The following is an 11614-nucleotide window of genomic DNA, read 5'->3' as shown; positions in this document are numbered from 1 at the left end:
AGGAAAAGACTAAACACTGCCAAAAAGTTTAAGTTCCAAAGTTTTTGTTTTTTTTTTCCTCCTAGAAAAGTGCCTTTTTGGCTCTCACTTCATAAGAGAATGACAAAGTCTTTACAGTAAGTCCCTTATCTCCTTTCACTTTTTGAATCTTAAGAACATGATTAATACCACGTATTTGTGATTCAGCTAATGAATTCACTGATTACACTTGGCAAGTGACATCCATGCCAACAGCCCCACAAAACTTAGGTACTAATGATGATTTCCTTAAATTTGGAATTCAAGATAAAATGGGAAATCCATCAAGGATGAGTACGCCTTTTAGGTTGTCCTATCACGTGAATTTGAAATCTGCGGCGAAGAGCATGCAGCGAAGTATTTGTCTTATATCACTTGTTCATTTTGAAAGTTTTCCAAGTAACTGCAGACTAAACTGAAAGCAGGATGTTGTGTTAATCAGTTCTTAAACATGAATATGGCCCTGCCAAACTGGCTTCCTTGAAACCTCTTTCATTTGCATTCCCCTCCTGTTTTCTCATGTAAGAGATGAAGATAAATGTGCAGTGCCCTTAACCCATTTTGCTACTTGGATTATTATGTTCACACATTTACACACACACACACACACACACACGGGGTGTACCTAATTATCCAGGAAAAAGACCACTAAATATTCAAACTATTTTTGCCCAAGGCTCTTCCCCCCCCCCCCCACCCCCCCCCCCCCCCGCCCAAGGCTCTTTATCTGCCTGTCACTCTGTTAGTGGCCGTTTTCCTTCCCTAAAAATGTGTAAGGGGACTTCCCTGGCGGTCCAGTGGCTAAGACTCCGTGCTTCCACTGGAGGAGCACGGGTTCGATCCTCAGTCGGGGCACTAAGATCCCGCATGCCAAGTGGAGCGGTATGGCCAAAAAAAAAAAAAAAAAAAAAATTCTGTCAGGACGACAAACCCCAGGAATTTCAAAATAAACAACTCCTCCTTCTCTCTGGGACCTTGCCCTGCTTCTTCCGACCTTTACCCTAAAGCCCAGTGACCTTATCAGCCAGTCAAGCTGACTTGGGTTAGGGTTGACCTAATGAGAACTTGAGCGTGCCATTGGCTATGTGAATGTTCCTCCTCTCCAGAAAGAGACCAGAATCGTGAGGATGGAGCCCTCAGTGGGGGCCTGGTCTGGCTGCAGAGAAATCAACTGGCTTCTAAGGACCCCTGTGATGTCTTGTCATCAAGTCTCTCAGCTGGATTACAGCTCAGTGCCTTCCATGCGGCCACTCTCAATAACAATGCAAGGCTATCAGAGGGAAACTTGAACTGGCGAGAACGTGGTGATTGTGCTGGAGCTGCAGCTGTGCAGGAAACTGGACACAGGGTGACACGCATGGGTTCCAGAAGGGCCGAGGCCTTCCGTGTGGCTTCCAGGAACAATTCAAGGTGTTGATTCTGATTTATAAAACTGGCTGTGTTTTGGATTCTAGTTACTTTAGAAATCAGCTCTGAGGTTATGGTTAAAGAGTTCCCAAATTTACACCTCAGACACCCAGAAGCGACACCTTCGCTGGGAGAGCCAAGATGGCAAGAATTAATGGCTGCCTTCATCTGACAGAATCCTACTTTGTAAATACAGACATTTCCCCCCGGCTTGCCTCACTGAGTACAAATACTAGTGTGGAGGAGGTACCGCTTGGAAAACTTTGCCCTTCACACCTTAGTATTGCTGAGTGTTAACACATTTAAAATCCAATTTTTAAAAAGCGTAACAACAAATCCCAGTGTATATTTTAATAAGATACCTGTTTATGAGTCCATACCACATATTTAATTGTATTAGATCGTATATTTGAACCATTGTCTTCTCACTGGCAAGCACATATTCCCATGACCAATAAGATTTGAATAAATTAGGTGTAGTACCCTGTAAATACATTTTTTAAATCTGCCTTTTATTTATACCAAGTTTTTAAGAGGATTTGGAAGGTTTGTTTTGTGTTTGTGTGAGATTGATTTAACCTGCGTACGCTTATACCATTCCTACTATATCCTAGTTACTCAGCCGTCATCTCATTCTCCCAAGAAATTATGATTATGCTTGAATGATCCAGTGAACTATTGGAGTTGTCTGATAATTGACCGTAAGGATTCCCTGGAACCAGCAACATCATTGACAGTCAATGACGCTCTTTTTCTGTAGTCTACAGAGTGCTTTAGGACCATTCTGTAACATTCTTTTCACCTGCAGGTCATCTTCCTAATATTTTCTTCACAAAGAATAAAACAGAAGCAGAATGTTTAAGAGCTTTGCCCAAGGCCGTCCAACAGGTTAATAACAGAAGTAAGACTGGCATACTGTATCTCCTTGAAGAAAGCTTTTTATGTGTGTGCATTTCTCTACCAACTAAATTACCCTGTAACCGATCAGCAAAGTCAGTCTCAAGGTAAATTGTTCTTGTTCTCCTGTTAAAACATGGATATGGAGCGCACATATCTGAGAAAGCCACATGTAAGAAATACGCAGAGCGAGAGCCAATTCAAAAAAAGCACGTAACTGATTATGCACAACTGAAGATACATAGCTTTGAAACTGAACAATTATCAACAGCTTCAAATACTCTTGCACTGGTGTAAAATGCTGGGGAGACCCAAAGTTATTCATTCCCTTTCACAAACTTACCAGTACAGTCATTAGCCTAAAAATTAAAGATTGTTAGCAATGCCTAACCACCTAATTGCCCAAGTAACCGTCTTCTTTGACAGTCCTCATTGTCTTGAGCATGAAGGAAGTGGCAAACCAGTAGGACTGTAATCTATTATCTGTTACCACTGAGGGCAGTGATGCATTGTGACACTCGGAGAAAAAGCCTGGGGAGACTCATCCGTTAAAGGCCGTGCTAGACGCTGCCTTCATCTTTCCTTCAAATGACTCACTTATAACTGTGGGTACCCCAGGTGTGTGGGGCAGGGGGAGAAAGAAAAGAGAGAGATTTGGTAGAAGAGTTTGAATAGGGTGGGCAAGGGATGACTACACGAAAATAGATCATCTCCTGGTCCTGGTCCACATGCCTGTGAGTCAAACACACACGCACACACACAACCATGAATTACTTATCTCTCCAGATTTCTTTCTGTTTTTCACACCTTTATTGAGATATGATTTACATATAATAAAATACACCCATTCTAAGTATAAAGTTCAATGAGTCCTGACAAATATATACATCTATATAACCACAACCACAATTAAGATATAGAATATTTCCACCACCCAAATGAAGTTCCCTCATGCCACTTTGCAATCACCCCTACCAGCCACCACCCTGGGCAAACACTGATCAGTCTTCTGTCATCGTAGATTCATTTTGCTTGTTTTAGAATTCCCTATAAATGGAGTGTCTCCTTTTCTCAGTAAAATGTTCTTGAAATTTATCCATGACATCGCATATAATAAGAATAAAATAATCTCTTTCTTTTTAATGTTCAGTAGTAGTCCATTGACTAGTTGTATCACAATTTGCTTATCCATTCACTTATTGATGGATAGTTGTGTTGTTAGCTGCTTTTTTTTTTTTTTTTTTTTTGGCTATTATGGATAAATCTGCTATGGCTATTCTTGTAGGATAGACATGTAATTTACTCATTCTTGGGATTGTTGGGTCATATAACAGATATATGTTTAACTTTATAAGAATCTGCCAAACTGCTTTACAAAGTAGTTGCACCATTTTACTGGCCCACCAGCATTGTTTGAGATTTCCACTTGCTCTAGTTTTTTTACTTTTAGCCGTTCTAATGGATTTGTAGTGGTCGCTTAATGTGGTTTAAATTTGCATTTTCCTGTGCACTAATGTAGTTATGTATTTTTGATGTACTTAGTTGTCATTTGTATATCTTTGTTTTTAAGTGTCTTTTCAAATCTCTTTTTCTTTTTTTTAAACTAAAGTATAGTTGATTGACAATGTTATATTAGTTTCAGGTGTCCCTACAGATGATTGAATGGAGAAATGTGTACACTAGGTGGCAGAACACAGGATGAATTCACATGCCAGGACCCTTGGTGTATACAGTGGACACTGGGTAGCACCTATCAAAGCCACACTTGTTCTAGTCACTAGACAGTACGCGAATAGAAGTAAATCAAAAGGAGCAGCAACTGTAACACTGTTTTACTAAAGCTAATCTGGCTGCCAAGTATAATCAAAAGAGATTTTGTTTGCTTGATTTAAGCCCTAGAGCTTGTAGCTGTTGGCGTTTATGATTAAGACATCCATTTTGAGAAAATCCTTTAATTGTTCAGCTTTTTAAACCTTAATGCCTGGAGACCACTCTGAAGGTTTTCCTGTCTCCCTTGTGTCCTACACTCTGTAAAATGTCAGCCCCACATCATTCTTCCAGGATCCAGTGGAAAGCTGACCAGAAACATCATGAAATGTGATGACCAAACACATTAAAATAAAAGTTATCTCTTTCCCATGAATGGGAAACTACTATAAAATTTTAGATAGCTCAAAATTAAAGTTAAGTTTCAAATAATCCTAGAATCAGTCAATATGAATTACGGGATAACAGCAATGAAGAAATCATGTTTCTATAAACACTTTCATCCTGTAGAAAACATTTTTTAAATATTCTTAATGAAATGTTTCAAGAACCTAGATTGAAACAAAGAGAAAAACTTATTTGAAATACTGATATGAAGTCTGATTGAATTATTTTGGTATAAATTAGAAATTAAATATAGATAAATATTAGATATTAAAATAACATCAACTAGCTATAAAATGGTGTGTCATGTAAACATATTCTGATTGGACCCTACAAGATCCATAGATGGATTTCAGAGTTAGCATATCCTGTAAAGTTGTATGAAAACTTGTGTACCTATATGAAGATATCTTCCATCCAAATCTCAAATGGGTCCATGACATATATAAGAAAGCTTTAAAACCACTGACCCAAAGGATATATTTTATGCAATTCAAGTCTTTTTTAGTAACCAGTAATGCTTTTCTTTTTTTCTTTTCTTTCTTTTTGTAAGATTTTTTTTTTTTTGATGTGGACCAATTTTTTTAGTCTTTATTGAATTTGTTACAGTATTGCTTCTGTTTTATGTTTTGGTTTTTTGGCCAAGAAGCATGTGAGATCTTAGTTCCCTGACCAGGGAACGAACCCATTCCCCCTGCATTGGGAGTGCGGAATCTTAACCACTGGACTGCCAGGGAAGTCCCCTGCATTGCTTTTTTTAATGGTTCTTCCAACCCAAAGTTGTTGTACTTACAACTGGTAAGGCATTATCTCAAACTTTTGTAATATTTGGTCTGTGCACTCATTGCAAAATGCAAATTCCTTTTCATCATCCATGCTGTACAGAGAAAAGGAAAGAAGAACCTAATAAAGATGATCATAAACTAATAAGAGTGGTTTTAGAACCTTAGAGGATTTATTTAAAAACCAAAACGTCTGTATTTTTATGTCTGTGGTAGGTTAATTATGCTTCTTGAACTTGGAGAAGTGGCCTCCCCTATTAGGTGTCCTTTGTGTCCCAGCAGTGCATTCCTCTCTCATCACCCAAGCAGTATGTCGTAGGGGTTCCTCCTAAGAGGGCTGCGTGGGTCCTTCCGTTGTAGTGTCTATGTAGGTGGTTTGGTAGGCCTGGTTGGCCCCCAGTCTGGTTGGTTGCCAGGCCCTGCCTTGTGCAGAGGCTGCTGGCTGCTGTTTAGGGGGGCCTGGTCACAGGTGGCTGGATGCAGAACCCTAGGGGGCCCCAGGGCTAGTGCTGCCTCACTGGTGGGCGGAGTTAGGGTTCTGAAGATTCTGGGCCTGTTGCGCACCCACTGGCAGGTGAGGCCAGATCCTGGGGTTAGTGCCGGACCTCTGGCAGACAGAGCTGGTTCCTGGAGTCTGGCTGCAGGGCCCAGGGATCCCAGAGCTCACTTCAGATCTTGTGGGGGGTGGTGGGGAGGAGTTCCTGACACAGTTGGTTATGGGGTCCGGGTGTCCCAAAGGTTACATTGGCCTGCTAGTGAGCAGGGCCAGGACCCAGCTGGTCCCAGGGTAGGGTCTGGCCTGCATTGCCGGATTGTGGTTTTCTTGCTTCTGGTGTCTGCCCCCTGGTGAGGGGTCTGGTCTAAAGGCTTGTGCAGGCTTCCTGGCGGGAGGGCCTAGAGCCCGCCCACTGGTGGGTGCAGCTGGGTCTTGGCCCTCTGGTGGACAGGGTCATGTCTAAGGGCGTTGTCTAGAGGTGGATATGGGCTCTTCAGTCTTTAGGCAGCCTGTCTGCTGATGGGTAGGGCTGTGTCTCCACCCACTTAGTTGTTTGGCCTGAGGCATCCCAGCACTGGTGCCTGCAGACTCTTGGATGGGGCCAGGTATTGGTGCTAATAACCAAGATGGCAGCCTTCAGGAGTGTTCATGAGGTTGAATATTCCCCAATATGTCTGACACCAGTGTCTATGACCCCAGGGTGAGCTGCAGGCCACCCCCTGCCTCTCCAGGAGACTCTCCAAAACCAGCAGGTAGGTCTAGCCTGGGCTCCTATCATATTACTGCTTTTGCATGAGATTGCGTGTGGGCCTTTAAGAGTGAAATCTTGGGCTTCCCTGGTGGCGCAGTGGTTGAGAATCTGCCTGCCAATGCAGGGGACACGGGTTCGAGCCCTGGTCTGGGAAGATCCCACATGCCACGGAGCGACTAGGCCCGTGAGCCATAATTGCTGAGCCTGCGTGTCTGGAGCCTGTGCTCCGTAAAAAGAGAGGCCGCGATAGTGAGAGGCCCGCGCACCGCGATGAAGAGTGGCCCCCACTTGCCGCAACTAGAGAAAGCCCTTGCTCAGAAACGAAGACCCAACACAGCCATAAAATAAATTAATTAATTAATTAATTAAAAATTAAAAAAAAACAACAACAACACGGCTTTATTAAAAAAAAAAAAAAAAGTGAAATCTCTGTTTCCCTCAGTCCTGTGGGGCTCCTGCAGTTAAGCCCTGCTGGCCTTCAAAGCCAAAGGCTCTGGGGGCTCCTCCTCCCCATCCCAGACCCCCGAGCTGCGGAGCCTGACGTGGGGCTCAGAGGCTCTCCTGTGGGAGAACCTCTGCAATATAATTATTCTCCAGTTTCTGGGTTGCCCACCTGGGGGCTATAGGACTTGATTAGATTATATCACAAGTTCGCCCCTCCTGCCTGTCTCATTGTAGTTCCTTTTTTATGTCTTTATTATAGAAGATATTTTCTGGTAGGTTCCAGTCTTTTTTATTGATGGTTGTTCCACAGATAGTGGTGATCTTGGTGTGCTCATGAGAGGAGGTGAGCTATAACTGAATCACTTTGCTATACACCTGAAACATTGTAAATCAACTATACTTCAATAAAAAAATTAAAAACAAAAACACATATATACTGCCCAATTTCATTATCCATAAATTACAAAGCAGTTTTACTTTTTTAATTATCTTTTAGAGAGAGAAAAAAAACTTTCTCTGCATTTTAAAGGTATTCATAGGCATTATAATTACCTTATATAAGATTATTTGGCAATATGTTTAATGGTTTGAATACTAAATAGTAACCTTTAAACAGCATGCACTTTCTTTACTTACACAAATAAGCAGTCTTTCATTTCCAGAACAATCTCATAAAAAATTGAATAGCTTCTCTTCTTTACTGTCCAGGAGAAATGAGCAAAGGCCAGAATATTTTTTTTATCCAAAAAATGTATTTTTCTTCTTCTCCAGACTTCCGTGTATCAAAAGCTTCGTAACTAGTGGGGACCAAAAAAAAAGTCTTCACAAAGCTGATGGACAGTCCAAAGTTCTCTGTGCAATGGAAAATAACTTGTCAACACAATGAGGAATTAATGCTCAATTGTTGTCAATATGTATCATGCAGATGAAAGTAATGCTCAATTGTTGTCAATATGTATCATGCAGATGAAAGTAACACATGGTTCTTTGACAATTTGTGTCAACTTGTTTTACTAACATTATGTAAACACAATTCAAGTGAAATTTTGAAGAAGCCATAGACTGACAGTATTGAAGCCTTGTCTTTATGTGTATTCTGGTTAAGTATCATCAAGTTTTTGTTGTTGTTGTTGAAATATAGTTGATTTACAATGTTGTGTTAGTTTCTGGTGTACAGCAGAGTGATTCAGTTTTATATATATATGTGTATATATACATATATGTATATATATATATACATATATTCTTTTTCAAATTATACACACACACACACACACACACACATATATATATATATATATATATATATATATATATATATATATACACACACACACACACACACACACACATCTATATTCTTTTTCAGATTCTTTTCCCTTACAGGTTATTGCAAAATATTGAGTATAGTTCTCTGTGCTATACTGTAGGTCCTTGTTGATTACCTATTTTATATATAGTAGTGTATGTATGTTAATCCCAAGCTCCTAATTTATCTCTCTCCCCCTTTCCCCTTTGGTAACCATAAGTTTGTTTTCTATGTCTGTGAGTCTGTTTCTGTTTTGTAAATAAGTTCATTTGTATCATATTTTAGATTCCACATATAAGTACTACCACATAATTTTCTTTCTCTTTCTGACTTACTTCACTTTTTATGGTAATCTCTAAGTCCATCCATGTTACCACAAATGACATTATTTCATTCTTTTTTATGGCTGAGTAATATTCCATTGTGTATATATACCACATCTTATTTATCCATTCATCTGTTGAAGTAACACCAAGTTTTGAAAGTTGACTACAGACTCATGTAACTCATAAGGCATGATCTCAAACTTTTGTAATTTACAGCCTCTGCACACATTATGTCCCAGTTAGTCATAAATGGACTCCAAAATCAAAAGAAAAAAAAATCAAAGGAGGAAAGGAAGAGATGTTTAGACATTTCACTTTTGGTCAAGTTTTCAAGGGTTTGGTTATTGGTTTTCTACATAATATTACCTTGCAGGACAACATTCAAACTCCTTATTCTCTATATTCATTTTTTATAACTTTATCCTAGAATTACATGTCTAGATTTGATTCCCAGTTTAGCAGTGTGCTTAAGGTCATGGGCTTTGGGACCAGACAGACCTGAATTCCTGGACCAGCTCCACCATCTACAGACAGAGAGACCTCAGTCACTTATATAATGTCTGTAAACCTTCATTTTCTTGTTTATGAAATGTGTATGGTTCACTTAATACTCCAAACAACCTGACTCATAGTGTTTCTATGAAGAAGATCAAATGAGCTGATCTATATAACTGTGCAATGTCTGGCACAGAGTAACTGCCCAGCAACTGTCAGCCATTGTTATGAAACTATATCTATACAAATGTCTGCTCCTGCCTAACTGTTAACTCATTGTATGCTAAGGTGTCTTCTGCCTCATCTCCATCCTTCCCAGAGGATGCCTCTCTTCCAAGTGTCAATCATACATGAAGGCTTTCTGATATACCTCCTCATAAAACCTTCTGTAAGAATTTTCTCACTCTTTTCTCATCACATAATTATTGACTACATATATCATTTGATAGTTAATTCTTTATTGACTATCTGCTATCTATCTGTATTTTCGTAAACTATTAGTTACACTATCATTTCAATTTTTGTGGTTTATGATGTCAAAGATTTATGTTCAGTATCACAAACCAGTCTGTAAGTTCTTTAATGGCAAACATAATCTTTAGCTTTTTTTATTTTCCATCATACCTAATAGAATGTCCTGTCCTTGAATGCACTATATACTGTTAATTTAACTTGAAGTCTAGGAGATTGGTTCAAGATGGCAGAGCAGAAGGACGTGGTCTCACTCCCTCTTGCGAGAGCACCGGAATCACAACTAACTGCTGAACAATCATCAACAAGAAGACACTGGAACTCACCAAAAAAGATACCCCACATCCAAAGATAAAGGGGATGCCACAATGAGATGGTAAGAGGGGCACAATCACAATAAAATCAAATCCCATAACTGCTGGGTGGGTGACTCACAAGCTGGAGAACACTTATACCACATAAGTCCACCAACTGGAGTGAAGGTTCTGAGCCCCATGTCAGGCTTCCTAACCTGGGGGCCCAGCAACAGGAGGAGGAATTCCTAGAGAATCAGACTTCGAAGGCTAGCGGAATTTGATTCCAGGACTTAGACAGGACTGGGGGAAACAGAGACTCCACGCTTGGAGGGCACACACAAAGTAGTGCGTGCATCAGGACCCAGGGGAAGGAGCAGTGACCCCAGGGGAGACTGAACCAGACCTATCTGCTAGTGTTGGAGGGTCTCCTGCAGAGGCAGGGGGCTGTGGCTCACCAAGGGACAAGGACACTGGAAGCAGAAGTTCTGGGAAGTACTCCTTGGCATGAGCCCTCCCAGAGTCAGCCATTAGCCCCACCAAAGAACCCAGGTGGGCTCCAGTGTTGGGTCACCTCAGGCCAAACAACCAACAGAGGGGGAACCCAGCCACACCCATCAGCAGACAAGTGGATTAAAGTTTTACCGAGCTCTGCCCACCACAGCAACAGCCAGCTCTACCAACCACCAGTCCCTCTCATCAGGAAACTTGCTCAATCCTCTTAGATAGTCTCATCCACCAGAGGGCAGACAGCAGAAGCAAGAAGAACTACAATCCTGCAGCCTGTGGAACAAAAACCACATTCACAGGAAGATAGACAAGATGAAAAGGCAGAAGGCTATGTACCAGATGAAGGAACAAGAAAAAATCCCCAAAAACAACTAAATGAAGTGGAGATAGGCAACCTTCCAGAAAAAGAATTCAGAATAATGATAGTGAAGATGATCCAGGACCTCGGAAAAAGAATGGAGGCAAAGATCAAGAAGATGCAAGAAATGTGTAACAAAGACCTAGAGGAATTAAAGAACAAACAAACAGAGATAAACAATACAATAATTGAAATGAAAAATACACTAGAAGGAATCAGTAGAATAACTGAGGCAGAAGAAAGGATAAGTGACCTGGAAGGCAGAATGGTGTAATTCACTGCTGTGGAACAGAATAAAGAAAAAAGAAGGAAAGAAATGAAGACAGCCTAAGAGACCTCTGGGACAACATTAAATGTACCAACATTCACATTATAGGGGTCCCAGAAGGAGAAGAGAGAGAGAAAGGGACCGAGAAAATATTTGAAGAGGTTATAGTCAAAAACTTCCCTAACATGGGAAAGGAAATAGCCACTCAAGTCCAGGAAGTGCAGAGAGTCCCATACAGGATAAATCCAAGGAGAAACACACCAAGACACACAGTACTCAACGTGGCAAAATTTAAAGACAAAGAAAAATTATTGAAAGCAGCAAGGGAAAAACGACAAATAATATACAAGGGAACTCCCATAAGGTTCAGCTGATTTCTCAGCAGAAACTACAAGGCAGAAGGGAGTGGCATGACATATTTAAAGTGATGAAAGGGAAGAACCTGCAACCAAGATTACTCTACCAGCAAGGATCTCATTCAGATTCAATGGAGAAATCAAAGGCTTTACAGACAAGCAAAAGCTAAGAGAATTCAGCACCACCAAACCAGCTCTACAACAAATGCTAAAGGAACTTCTCTGAGTGGGAAACACAAGAGAAGAAAAGGACCTACAAAACAAACCCAAAACAATTAAGAA

The sequence above is a fragment of the Balaenoptera acutorostrata genome, chromosome 14, assembly GCF_949987535.1.
Source record: "Balaenoptera acutorostrata chromosome 14, mBalAcu1.1, whole genome shotgun sequence".
NCBI lineage: Eukaryota > Metazoa > Chordata > Mammalia > Artiodactyla > Balaenopteridae > Balaenoptera > Balaenoptera acutorostrata.
This window is presented reverse-complemented; position numbering follows the sequence as displayed.